General features: G+C 52.1%; 2 non-coding genes across 2 annotated transcripts; one reads left to right on the forward strand and one right to left on the reverse strand.

The window, feature by feature from the left end:
* The first annotated feature begins 1,985 nt into the window (after positions 1–1,985).
* On the forward strand, positions 1,986–2,057 carry TRNAG-UCC. Its single transcript has one exon. It is a non-coding gene; the product is annotated as a tRNA-Gly (tRNA).
* A 4,601-nt stretch (positions 2,058–6,658) lies between these two features.
* On the reverse strand, positions 6,659–6,731 carry TRNAK-UUU. Its single transcript has one exon. It is a non-coding gene; the product is annotated as a tRNA-Lys (tRNA).
* Positions 6,732–13,836: the final 7,105 nt, after the last annotated feature.

A 13,836-nucleotide genomic window follows, 5' to 3' on the forward strand; every position in this document is an offset into this window, starting at 1 on the left:
TTCCCAAAGCCTGAAGGGTCACAAACATTGTCGCAGGTGGTTCAGGGTATATATCGGTCCCCTCCCACCCACCCACCTCCGTGAAAGCAAAGGGGAAAAAATAATTTCTCGCCTTTTTTTCAATGTCACCGTATGTCTACTGGATGCTGCTGGAAGATGCAGTGCTGCAGAGCTACACAGCAGCATCCCCTTTCCTTCTCTTCTCTTGTGGATGGCAGACGGTACAGTAGGACTGGTATCCGTCATCGTTGTCCCGTGAGTGCTCCTGGTTGGCCTTGGTGAGGTCGGCCGGGGGTGCCTGGGCAAAAATGGGAATGACTCCCAGGTCATTCTCTTCTTTAAGCTTTGTCTAATGGAGATTCAGTCCTGCCTGGAATATCATCACAGCTGGAGGCTGCCCTCCCTTCCCTCCTTTGATCTCTACTTGCAGAGGCAATAAAGTCAGTGTTGTTTCAAATTCCTGCATTCTTTATTACTTCATCACACAAACGGGGGGATAACTGCCACGGTAGCCCAGGAGAGGTGGGGGAGGAGGGAAGCAACGGGTGGGGTTGTTTCAGGGGCACCCCCTAGAATGGCATACAGCCCATCATTTCTGTGGGATGTCTGGGGCTCTGACCTAGAGCAGCCGTTTGCCTGTCTGGTTCTTTAGTAGGCTTGCCCGATAGTCCAGACAGGACTTACTCTCCCTTTAGACAAAACTTAAGGAAGGGAATGACCTGGGGAGTCATTCCCATTTTTGTCCATGTGCTCCCGGTCGACCTCACTGAGGCCAGCCAGGAGCACCCATGACAGCAGCAAACTGTACAGTCAGGTCCGGATCTACATATTCCGCCGCCCCAAGCAGTCATGAGCGGGAGGCGCCCTGGAGCCGCGGGAGCAGCAGACCTCCCGCGGGCATGACTGCAGAGGGTCCGCTAGTCACGCGGCTCGGCTGGACCTCCCGCAGCTGCGGGCGGTTCACTGGTCCGGCGGCTCCCGCTTGAGCTGCCGCAGGCATGCCTGCGGGAGGTCCAGCCGACCCGCGCGACCAGCGAACCGTCCGCAGTCATGCCTGCGGGAGGTCCACTGGAGCCGCGGGACGAGCGCCCCCTCCGCAGTCGTGCCTGCGGCAGGTCCGGTCGTCCCGGGGCTCCGGTGGACCTCCCGCAGGCGTGACTGCGGCAGGTCCACCGGCCCAATCTGCTGCCCCTGCCGGCAAGTGCCGCCCCACGTGCGTGCTTGTCGCGCTGGGGTCTGGAGCCGGCCCTGTGTACAGTATAACTGGAAACTGTCATTGTCAACTTGAAAAGCAGCAGATGGGATGGGATGGGTGGTAACCATCTTTGCTAACTTGCAAAAGGTAAAGGAATTCTGCTGTGTAGCGCTGCAGTACTGTGTCTGTCAGCACCATCCAGTAGACATACGGTGACAGTGAAAAAAGGCCGAACAGGCTCCATGGTTGCCGTGCTATGGCATCAGCCCAGGCAATCCAGGGAAAAGGGCGCGAAATGATTGTCTGCTGTTGCTTTCACGGAGGGAGGATTGAGTGATGACATTTACCCAGAATCACCCACTACACTGTTTTTGCCCCATCATGCATTGGGATCTCAACCCAGAATTCCAATGGGCAGGAGAGACTGCGGGAACTATGGGATAGCTATGGCATAGCTACTCACAGTGCAACACTCTGGAAATCGACACTAGCCTCGGTACATGGATGCACAGCGCTGAATTAATGTGCTTAGTGTGTCCGCGTGCACTCGATTTTATACAATCTATTTCCAAAAACTGGTTTCTGTAAAATTGGAATAATCCCGTAGTGTAGACATACCCTGTGATTAACAACTTTGGTGGCTAATTGAAAGGCTGTTGGTTCAAACCCAAGTGAAGATGGAGGTGGTTTATTTTTAGTGATAAGAAGCCAATACATTTTAACAGGCAGAAAATCTCCTCAATGCTGGTCTAGCCTCATTGGGCAAGCATAAGTGATATTTTTGCAAGATGCATTGGTGGTATACTGGTGAGCATAGCTGCCTTCCAAGCAGTTGACCTGGGTTCGATTCCCAGCCAATGCAGAGACGTGACATTTTCTCCCCTGGGAACTGGTTTAATTTCAGTCACGTTGTATCAGTTTATCAATGGAATGAGAGAATCAATGTCCTGCAGGTCATTCAACACAGAATGGAGGAAGAAAGGGGCGGGACTATACAATGAGCTGTTGGAGTTATCCTGGTATTACAATGTTTGGTTTATTTTTTTAAAAAACTTCCTTTACTTCCCTCTGCCTTTTAGACTCAGAGCCTTTAAGGTCAGAAGGGACCAATGTGATCATCTAGTCCGACCTGCTGCACCTTGCAGGCCAATAGACCCCACCCACCCACTCCTGGAATAGACCCGGGAGAGGAGGCAGCTCTGTGCTCTGCCCCTACCTCAGGCAGCACATGGAGGCCCTCTGCTCCCCTCCCCCCATGGGTGTGCAGAGATGTGCCAGCAGCACTGAGGTGGCTCCCTGCCCACTCTGCCTCCATCCCTCCGTGCCGCTCCCAGAAATGGTTGGCATGTCCCAGCATCCCCTGGGCCGGTGGGAGTGTCTCCATTCACTGCCCCTGCCCCAAGTACCAACTCCGCAGCCCCCATTGGCCAGGAACTGCAGCCACTCGGAGCTCTGGGGGCAGCGCCTGCAGGCAGCGGTGCACAAAGCCCCGCTGGCACGGCCCACCTAGGATCTGCTGACGCAGCGTTGTGTGTACTTTGGGAGCTGCACTGGCTGGGGTAAGGGGCCCTGTGGGGCCCCCTCCCCCAGCGCAGAGCCCGCACCCCACACCCAAATTTCCTCCCAGAGCTTTGCTTGTCTTCCTTTCACCCAGAACTGTCCTTCTTCTCCTGGGCTGCAAGTAGCCATCCCTGGGAAGCCAGGAGGCAGGCACAGGATTCTACCTCCCAGCAGCCAACCGCACCTCCCCAGGCTTTGCAGAACGACTGGTGACGCTCTACTAACCCCACTTAGCCGCACTGAGGCACTTAGCTTCTGCCCTGCCTTCCTCAGCTCGACTTTCCTCTTTTTCCCCATTCCTGCCTCACTTCCTCCTTTGGCAAGTCACGCAAAGGAGGCCAGCAGGAAGAGTCGGCCACTGTAGACCAACCTCCAAGGGCAGAGGAGACCAAGCCACAAGGCTTCAAAAGGTGCCTGGCCCAGATCCTCTAGCTTTCCCCTGCTGATGCCAAGGCTTTTTCCTTAGCTCATTTCACCACCCTCTGCCATGAAGGGGTTGGGGTTATCGCAGGTGTTACCCAAAACTGGGCCAGCTAGTAAGCATAGGGAGGACTAATGACCCACCAGAGTTTGGCAGAAAGCAGCACGTTTGTTATACTGACAGCTAAGCTCAAAATAAGCGGGGCAGGGGGTCACACTCTCACTCCGAGAACTGGCACGGCACTGGAGATGTCAGGATTCTGCAAGGTAAGTGTCCCACAGCGCAGCGATGGATGGTGCGATGAAGGTAAGTCTTCCTGAGGCACAATGAAATACAACACAGAGAACCACTGGCCAGGCAGTCCAGGTAAAGGGCATTCACTGGAGGTACAAGCTTGTGAGTGCTCTCCTGAGCACAGGGCCCCTTCCCCTTTTAAGGGCCTGCACCTCATGGCCTGCGACTAGAGATGACTTGGCTCCATCTGGTTGGTCACACTCCACCTTGGGCAGTGTCAAACAGCAGGGACAGGCCAGCAGGAGGTGGGAAAAATTAAGCCAGCCTGTTTCTGAACCAGGGACCTTTTGCGTGTTAGGCACACGTGATAACCACTACACTACAGGAAACCCTGGCAGAAGACTTTGCCACTCCCTTCATAAGAACATAAGAATGGCCATATTGGGTCAGACCAAAGGTCCATACAACCCTGCATCCTATCTGCCAACAGTGGCCAAAGCCAGGTGCCCCAGAGGGACTGAACCTAACAGGTAATGATCAAATGATCTCTCTCCTGCCATCCATCTCCACCCTCTGACAAACAGAGGCTAGGGACATCATTCCTTACCCATCCTGGCTTATAGCCATTCATGGACTTAACCTCCATTAATTTATCTGCAAAAAGAATGAGGAGTACTTGTGGCACCTTAGAGACTAACAAATTTATTTGAGCATAAGCTTTGCGGGCTAAAACCCACTTCATCAGATGCATGCAGTGGAAAATACAGCAGGAAGATATATAGATATAGATATAGATATACACAGAGAACATGAAAAAATGGGTGTTGCCATATACACTATAATGAGAGTGAGCAGTTAAGGTGAGCTATTATCAGCAGGAGAAAAAAACCTTTTGTAGTGATAATCGGGATGGCCCATTTCCAACAGTTGACAAGAAGGTGTGTGTAACAGTAGAGGGACAAATAAACATGGGGAAATAGTTTGACTTTGTGTAATGACCCATCCACTCCCAGTCTTTATTCAAACCTAATTTAATGGTGTCCACTTTGCAAATTAATTCCAATTCAGTAGTCTCTTGTGGGAGTCTGTTTTTGAAGGTTATTTGTTGTAATATTGCAACTTTTAGGTCTGTAAATGAGTGACCAGAGAAACTGAAGTGTTCTCCAACTGGTTTTTGAATGTTATAATTCTTGACATGTGATTTGTGTCCATTTATTATTTTACATAGAGACTGTCTGGTTTGGCCAATGTACATGGCAGAGGGGCATTGCTGGCACATAATAGCATATATCACATTGGTAGATATGCAGGTGAATGAGCCTCTGATGGCGTGGCTGATGTGATTAGGTCCTATGATGGTGTCCCCTGAATAGATATGTGGACAGAGTTGGCAATGGGCTTTGTTGCAAGGATAGGTTCCTGGGTTAGTGTTTTTGTTGTATGGTTGCTGGTAAATATTTGCTTCAGGTTGGGGGGCTGTCTGAAAGCAAGGACTGGCTGTCTCCAAAGATCTGTGAGAGTGAGGGATCATCCTTCAGGATAGGTTGTAGATCCTTGATGATGCACTGGAGAGGTTTCAGTTGGGGGCTGAAGGTGATGGCTAGTGGGGTTCTGTTCCTTTCTTTGTTGGGCCTGTCCTATAGTAGGTGACTTCTGGGTACTCTTCTGGCTCTGTCAATCTATTTTTTCACTTCAGCAGGTGGGTATTGTAGTTGTAAGAACGCTCAATAGAGATCTTGTAAGTGTTTGTCTCTGTCTGAGGGGTTGGAGCAAATGCGGTTGTATATTAGAGCTGGGCTGTAGACAATGGATTGTGTGGTGTGCTCTGGTGAAAGCTGGAGGAATGTAGGTAAGTATAACGGTCAGTAGGTTTACGGTATAGGGTGGTGTTTATGTGACCATTGGTTATTAACACTGTAGTGTCCAGGAAGTGGATTTCTTGTGTGGACTGGTCCAGGCTGAAGTTGATGGTGGGATGGAAATTGTTGAAATCATGGTGGAATTCCTCAAGGGTTTTCTTTTCCATGGGTCCAGATGATGAAGATGTCATCAGTGTAGCTCAAGTAGAGTAGGGGCATTAGGGGATGAGAGCTGAGGAAGCGTTGTTCTAAGTCAGCCATAAAAATGTTGGCATAGTGTGGGGCCATGCGGGTACCCATAGCAGTGCCACAGACTTGAAGGTATACATTGTCCCCAAATCTGAAATAGTTATGGGTGAGGACAAAGTCACAAAGTTCAGCCACCAAGTTTGCTGTGACATTATGGGGGATACTGTTCCTGATGGCTTGTAGTCCATCTTTGTGTGGAAAGCTGGTGTAGAGGGCTTTTTTGGCCTGCTGCTTCTCTGTCTGGGAGGTTTTTGTCAGCCCTGGCACACAAAAAGGGCATCATTGTGAGCGCCCACGAAGGTGAGATGAATTTTTGCCTGCCTTGCTCAGCTTGACTTGCTTCCTCATCCCATTCCTACCTTAGATCCTGGGTCGCCTGGTGTCTGAAGATGGTCCATTGTCTCAAGCGGTGCCAGAGCCTGACACAGTGCCCCTGGGCGGCCTTTGCTCTGCACATGCCGGCCGTGCACATTTGCAAATACTTTAAAGCTCCTGTCAGAAAGTTCTGGGGACAGTTGCTCACCTTCAGAGGAAGCTCCCTAAAATTGGCCTGTCTCACCCAGTGGTACATTGACCTCTGTTCAGACTGAGCCGAAGGGGGGGGGCTCGCTGCTGCTGCTGTGGCCGCCGCTGCTGTGAGAGTGGCCACTGTTGCGGATGAAGCCATCCTGCAAGCACCTTCCACCTTCCGCCTTCCACCCACTGAAAATCGTGTAGGGTGTAAGGTGGGGTAGAAGAACACTGCGGGGGAGCTCCTCCTTCCCCCACCTTGGAAGACCCAGCAGGGTTTGTGGCGCAGGAATTGTCCTCAGATCCCACTGAGACTTCAGCTCAGATTGCAGGATTCACATTCCCAAGTGCTGCCCTTAGACCATGGGACCAATAGGGAACCCCCAGACCTCTGCTGAGGATGACCCTGTATTTACTCATCAAGTTGGCCTGCAGCAGTTTGCTGCAGCTCCCAGAGGCCTTTCTTAATCCAGCCTGAGAGGCCACTGGGCATGTGAGGGAGTTGCCCCTTCAGTCCCAGGCAGTACATGGCCCTTCCTAGGAAAGGCCAAGTCCTGGGGGAAAGAAGTGATGTCAAATAACACCCTGGAGAGATGCCTTCTTTCCTTTTGTGGAGAAAGATTCTTTTTTTACCTGACCAGGGACTTGAACCCTGGACCCTCAGATTAAAAGTCTGATGCTCGACCAACTGAGCTAACCAGGTTCACATTAAAAAAAAAAAGAAGCAAATTTCATGCAGAAGAGAAACTAGTCATGAAAATGGGGGCAGGAAACAATACAGAAAACCTGCTACTCTCGCTCTCTCAGCAGTCCTAGCCCCAGCCTGCTCCTCCATCCGGCGCCCTGAGGCCTTATTCTTTTTTTAGTTAACTATCAAATCCAGGAGAAAACACAGTTATACGAAGCAAAACGAAATCACAAACAGAAATGTCATTGGAAATACAAAAATAAAAAAGGAAAATGCAGTCCCCATCACTTTATCATGTCTGGGCCATTCCTGTATCGAGAGCACCCACCAAGGTCCCTGTGTGCTTACGAGAAACCTGGAGGAACTCATACCACAGCCTGAACATGAAACTCAACTGCTCCCAGGTGCTGCAGTAAAACCCTTTCCCTGCTGTGACCTTGCACTCCATAGGGTTTTATGAAAATATGCTAATTAGTGTGAATATAAAGTGACTGGACTATGCTTCATGCAAAAGGTCTCTTGTAAGGTATCATTACAAAGCTTATAATCCACTGTGTGTGTTCATTCTATTTGTATGAACCGATCATTCTTGTATCTGAAATTAGAAATATGAACTATAACTCTGAGGTCCTGTTGTAATGATGCAAATCATGGGCCATTAATAGTGGTTTGGAATCTTGATGGTTCCCATTAACCAGGACAATTGACTGGAGATGGCTCTGTCCTGCACCATCCGTGAGTCAGGCCAGGAAGAATGAAGGCTTGGGGGTCTCACAGGATGCAGCTTTTCAGCCATGAGGCTATGGCTACACTTGCACTTCAAAGCGCTGCCGTGGCAGCGCTGCCGCGGCAGCGCTTTGAAGCGCTAAGTGTAGTCAAAGCGCCAGCGCTGGGAGAGAGCTCTCCCAGCGCTGTCTGTACTCCACCTCCCTGTGAGGAATAACATACAGCGCTGGGAGCCGCACTCCCAGCGCTGGGGCTTTGACCACACTGGCGCTTTGCAGTGCCGCAATTTGCAGCGCTGGAGAGGGTGTGTTTTCACACCCTGCTGCAGCGCTGCAAATTTGCAAGTGTAGCCAAGCCCTGAGACTCCAGTACGTTTTAACAGGAAGAAAATCTCCTCCTTTCTGGCTTAGCCCCATTTGACTCTTCTGCCTGTCTCTCCCCCCACTCCAGTCTCTTTCCTTCCCCATTGGGGCCATGCAGAGAGGAGCGCCAGTCAGTCTCTGTCACAGTCTGTATCCCATAAAGGGAGGGAGGGGTCGCTCTAAAACACTGATAATGGGGAGGGGAGGGGTGGGCATGGTTAGGGGGAGAAAGGATAGAGACCTAATAGTGGGGCCCAGAGAGACTGGGGAGATCCCCTGCTGCCCCCCCATCAGCCAGCTGTGGGAAGAACAACTGTGGTGGTGGGGGGTCGCCACATGCTGCCCCCCCAAGTGCCATCTCTGCCAATGGAGGCAATGGGAGCTGCAAGGGTGGAGTCTGCGGGCAGCCGTGCTCAGAGACACCCCCGGCCCTCCCGCTTAGGGGCTGCTGCCAGAGGGGGGTGCAGGTTGCTTTTGCAAGATGCCCAAGGTAAATGCTGCACCCCTCACCCTCTCCTGCACCCCCAACCCCCTGCCCCAACCCAGACCCCACACCTGCACCCAAACTCCCTCCAAGAGCCTGCCTCCTGCACCCTATCCTGCACCCCAACCCCCTGACTGAGCTCAGACCTTGCACCCAAACTCCCTCCCAGAGGCTTAGGGAGATGCATGGGAAGCCTTAGGCAGGTGTGTGTGGGGAGGGGGTGGGGCAGGACTTGGTCCCATTCTGGGAACAACCAAAAATTATACAAACCTGCCGCCCTGTCCAGCCCAACCTTCTGCTGATGCACCTCAGCCCCCACCCGTGCAGGGTTTTAAGTTTCCATTACTTAAATTCCAGGACACTGAGGGATTTCAGCTCCCCTTTGCCCAGAGGGAGCTTTCACCCCACTCCCAGCCAGGTTCTTGTCCAAGGAATCACTGTAGGGGGGCTGGGTCCCGCTGGGTCTTTTCTCTCTCTGTGACAGGCCAGGGTGCAATAACTGGGGCATCTGAGCACCCAGGACCTTCTGTGGGGCTGCCATTCCCCTTATCCTTCTGTGGTCTCGTCTGTCATTGACTCCAGCCTTTTTTCTATCCATCGTCAGCACCATCCCAAGCCAGCTGCACTCGCCTCAGAAAGACAAAGAGTCCTGTGGCACCTTACAGAGAAACAGACGTATTGGAGCATGAGCTTTCGTGGGTGAATCCCCACTTCGTCAGATGAATGTAGTGGAAATGTGCAGGGGCAGGTATAAATATGCAGGCAAGAATCAGTCTAGAGATAAGGAGGTTAGTTCAATCAGGGAGGATGAGGCCCTCTTCTAGCAGCTGAGGTGTGAACACCAAGGGAGAAGAAACTGCTTTTGTAGTTGGCTAGCCAGGCACAGAATTCCCACTTCATTCATCTGACGAAGTGGGGATTCATCCATGAAAGTTTATGCTCCTGTACGTCTGTTAGTCTATAAGGTGCCACAGGACTCTGTCGCTTTGTACAGATCCAGACTAACACAGCTACCCCCGTGATACTCAAAAAGGCAGTGTCCCCTGCTGGGTGTAAATCACTGACCTCTCTCCTCTCTGAGCACTGACTGCCCCTCAGTTTCCTTGCCTCGCAGTCTGTGCAGATGGGACCGTTCCCTCCAGTGCTGGAGGATTCTCCCTTCTCATCTACCCTTGTCCCAAGCAGCGGGTGGAAATCTTAAATGTACCAAGGTGACTTAGGAGCAGAACCCCCCCCCCCCCCGACCTTCCATGCAATTGGCACTTGCCCCTCACTGAGCAGGATTGAAACTCCTGCAGGGAGACTGGTGGGCCACATCCCAGCTGGGCATGAGCAAAGCAGCAGGGTGAAAAAAAGAACCTGGAGATGCAACCCAGGACCTTATACATACCACTCAGCTACATCCCCAGATGAGCTGCAGGTTACACTCAGAGCTGTCCTATTACCAGAGCATCCAGTGGCCTAAGAGCAGCATTGCGGACACATTCCCTGCTCTGAGGGCCAAACCTGCGGTCCTGGAGGCTGCTGGTTTTCTTCTCACTTATGTTACACTTTCCTAGGGTATGTCTACACTACCAGATTAGTTTGATATAAGTTAATTCAAATTTGTAGAATCGACCTTACAAAGTTGAATTTGTGCGTCCACACTAAGGACACTAATTCGACTTTGTGAGTCCACACTAACGGGGACAGCGTCGAAATTGGAAGCAGTGCACTGCGGGAAGCTATCCCACAGTTCCCGCACTCCCCGCTGCCCATTGGAATTCTGGGATTTCCCCCCAATGCATGCTGGGGGAAAAACTGTGTCGAGGGTGGTCTTGGGTAACTATCAGCATTCAACCGTCACTCCCGCCGGCGGGAAATCAGTTCGCGCACTTTTCCTGTTAGTGACAGCGCGGACGCCACAGCACTCCACTGCGATCATGGAGCCCGCTGCGATCATCGCTGCACTTATGGCCATTGTCAACTCCTCGCACCTTATCGTACACCTCTTCAACAGTCAGATGCTGAGAAATCGGGCGAGGAGGGGACGTTTTACCAACATCAACGTCGGGTGGCCGGGCAAGGTTCATGACGCGAGTGTGTTCAGGAACTCTGGTCTGTTTAGACGCCTGCAGGAAGGTAGTTTCTTCCCGGACCACAAAATAACTGTTGGGGATGTGCAGATGCCTACAGTGATCCTCGGGGACCCAGCCTACCTGCTAATGCCCTGGCTCATGAAGCCCTATACAGGCGCCTTGGACACTGAGAAGGAACTCTTCAACTACCGGCTGAGCAAGTGGAGAATGGTGATGGAGTGTGCTTTCGGACGTCTCAAGGGGAGATGGAGGAGCTTACTGACTCGCTCTGATCTCAGCGAAACCAATATCCCCATTGTTATTGCTTCTTGCTGTGTGCTCCACAATCTCTGTGAGAGCAAGGGGGAGACCTTTATGGCTGGATGGGAGGTTGAGGCAAATCGCCTGGCTGCTGATTACGCTAAGCCAGACAGCCGTGCAATTAGAAGAGCCCAGCGGGAAGCGCTGTGCATCCGAGAGGCTTTGAAAGATAGATTCCTCAGGTTGCAGGGTAACCTGTGACTGTTCAGTTTCTTTACAGAGAAGCTGAACCTGCCCCTGTTTCAGTTACTGTTGACTTTCTTTTGCGGTTACATACCCCGTTCACCACGTTTCCCCCCTTCCAACACACGTTTAAAAATAAAGTTAATGGAATATTGTTAATTAACAACGTTTTCTTTACTAATGAATTCGCGTTAAAGGGTTGAAACAGGGACGCAGACTGTGGTGGGTAGGGTGTGCAGTGATGTTAACACCGCTTCTGCACTCGAGGAATGACAGGCTCCTGCTCCTAGAGCGGTCTGCAGTGCTGGACTGGTTGTTTCAACGGAGCCTGCCATCCCTCCTTTTCGGGACTCTGTGTGCGGGGGCTATGTGGCTTTGTGGCGGGGGAGGACGGTTACAGGTGGGTGTGCAGGAAGGGGTGAGGGGTGCAGGCTCTGGGCTGGGGGCGTAGGAAGGGGTGCGGGGTGTGTGGGAAGGGGGAGGAGGTGTAGGGGGATGAGGGCTCTGGCTGGGGCTGAGGGTTTGGGGCATTGGAGAGGCTCAGGGCTATGATGGAAGGGCAGGGTAAGGGCAGCCTGCCTTGCCATTTGTGGATGGCAGGCGCTAGGACCCTGGGGCAGCAGACAGCATTTCTGCGGGGAGCTGCTCTACTGTCAGACCGACCAGGGTGCCTAGTGACTGCACTGTGTGTGTGAGACCTGCTGTGTGACACTGTGTGCTGTGACCTGCTGACCTGCTGTAGATCCTGCCCCCGTGTCTGTACCCTGGTAATGGTGACTGTGCTATGCAATTACCAAAGCCCTCCCCCCGCTTCACACAAAGTCTTCTTCAAAGAAACATGAAGGAAACAGTAATGAACAGCAAACTATTTTTAATAATCAACTACACAGTTAGGGGATGAAACTGGGATTTGGCCTTGGGTGACGCAGAAAGGGAAGGACTTCTCAAAATTTAGCGAATGAGTGCTTTTTGGTACTAGAGCACAGTGCTGGGGTGGAGTGACAGTGTTCACGGCCATTGGCGCACCTCCTTCTTGTTATTTTGAGTGAGGGGGGTATTGGACTTTGTGGCGGGGGAGGGCGGTTGCAGATACAGTGCAGGGGGGCTCTGTCCTCCTGCCTGCGGTCCTGCAGAACATCCACAAGGCACCTGAGCGTGTCCGTTTGCTCCCTCATTAGCCCAAGCAGCGTTTGAGTCTCCTGCTGGTCCTCCAGACGCCATCTGTCCTCCCGTTCGCTGTGTGAGCGCTGCTGCTGGGAAAGGTTCTCCCTCCACTGGCTCTGCTGGGCCGCCTCGGCTCGGGAGCAGCCCATAAGTTCAGCGAACATCTCGTCCCATGTCTTTTTCTTGCGTCGCCTAATCTGCGCCAGCCTCTGTGAGGGGCATGCTGGAGCAGGTCGGGATGCAGTTGCAGCAGTGTGATAGGAAAAAGGGAGTGAATTCCTTACAAAGATACATTTTTGCAAAGAAGAAACATAGTCTAGTCAGTCTCTGTGAACAAGACCATGCACACCACCTATCTCATGCGCACTCACTCAGGGACAGTTCAAATTTTCGGAATTCGCTTTCATTGCCTGGGGGATTGCACTGCAGATCAGACAAGCGGGGCAGGACAGCAGAATCCGTGGAGCAGACAGGCATGGTAAGCCAAAGACTTTTGGCTGCTTAAAAGTGAATGTATACCACTGTCCTCTTGCTGCAGGCAATCCTGAAAGCATAAACTCTGCCCCTGTTCCACCCCCTCGCGTCTGTTCCCTGGGAAAGATCCCTGTAGGCTGCCACTCTGCAGCCTCCACCACATGGCTGTAAAGTGACGCTTCTTGTTATGCAAAGGAACAGTGAAGCACTCCCAATACTAATAGTAAACAACTTACTCTAATTAAATGCAGGAGTCTCTGAGCGAGATCACCCTGAAGAGGGTCACAGAAAGAGATAGAGAGCGCATGCTGCATGAAAGCGAGCACAAACCAGGGGCCTATGCTGCCATGCTCGTTGAGGCAATGGTCCCGGAGTACCAGATGAAAGCCTGGCGCAGAAAAGTGTGCTACTTCAGAGCACCCAATAAGGCAGCTCTCCCCAGGAACCTCATGCGTAGGCTTTTCGATTACCTCCAGGAGAGCTTCTCGGAGATCTCCCAAGAGGATTTCTGTTCTATCCCCATATATGTTGACCTTCTTTTCAACTAGTAACTATTCCTGCTCCATTAAAAATAAACGTTAACATGTTTAAAGCACTTACAGACTGATCCTTCCCCTGATTCAGGGTCCGGGGTAACGGCTGGGGAGGGTTGGTAGGGGATCTCAGTGAGGGTGATGAAGAGATCCTGGCTGTCTGGAAAATCAGCGTTGTAAGCGCTGTCGACTGCCCCCCATCCTCATCTCCTTCCTCATCTTCCCTGTCTGCGAACATCGCCGAGGAACAGTCCGTCGACACTATCCCATCCTCAGAGTCCATGCACACTGGTGGGGCAGTGGTGGCAGACCCACCGAGAATGGCATGCAGTGCCTCGTAGAAGCGGCATGTATGGGGCTGGGCTCCGGAGCGTCCGTTTGCCGCTTTGATTTTTTGGTAGCCTTGTTTCAGCTCCTTAATTTTCACGCGGCACTGCATTGCATCCCGGCTGTATCCTCTGAGTGCCATGGCTTTGGAGACCTTCTCGTAGGTCTTTGCATTCCGTTTGTTGGAGCGCAGCTCCGAAAGCACAGACACATCGCCTCACACAGCAATGAGATCCAAGACTTCCTGGTCAGTCCATGCTGGGGCCCTCTTTCTACTCTGAGATTCCCTGGATTCCTCTGCTGGAGAGCTCTGCATCGCTGCCAGTGCTGCTGAGCTCACCACGATGTCCACACAGGAAATGAGATTCAAACTGGCCAGACAGGAAAAGGAATTCAAATTTTCCCGGGGCATTTCCTGTGTGGCTGGTCAGAGCATCCAAGCTCAGACTGCTGTCCAGAGCGTCAACAGAGTGGTGCACTGTGGGATAG

The sequence above is a fragment of the Mauremys mutica genome, chromosome 18, assembly GCF_020497125.1.
Source record: "Mauremys mutica isolate MM-2020 ecotype Southern chromosome 18, ASM2049712v1, whole genome shotgun sequence".
NCBI lineage: Eukaryota > Metazoa > Chordata > Testudines > Geoemydidae > Mauremys > Mauremys mutica.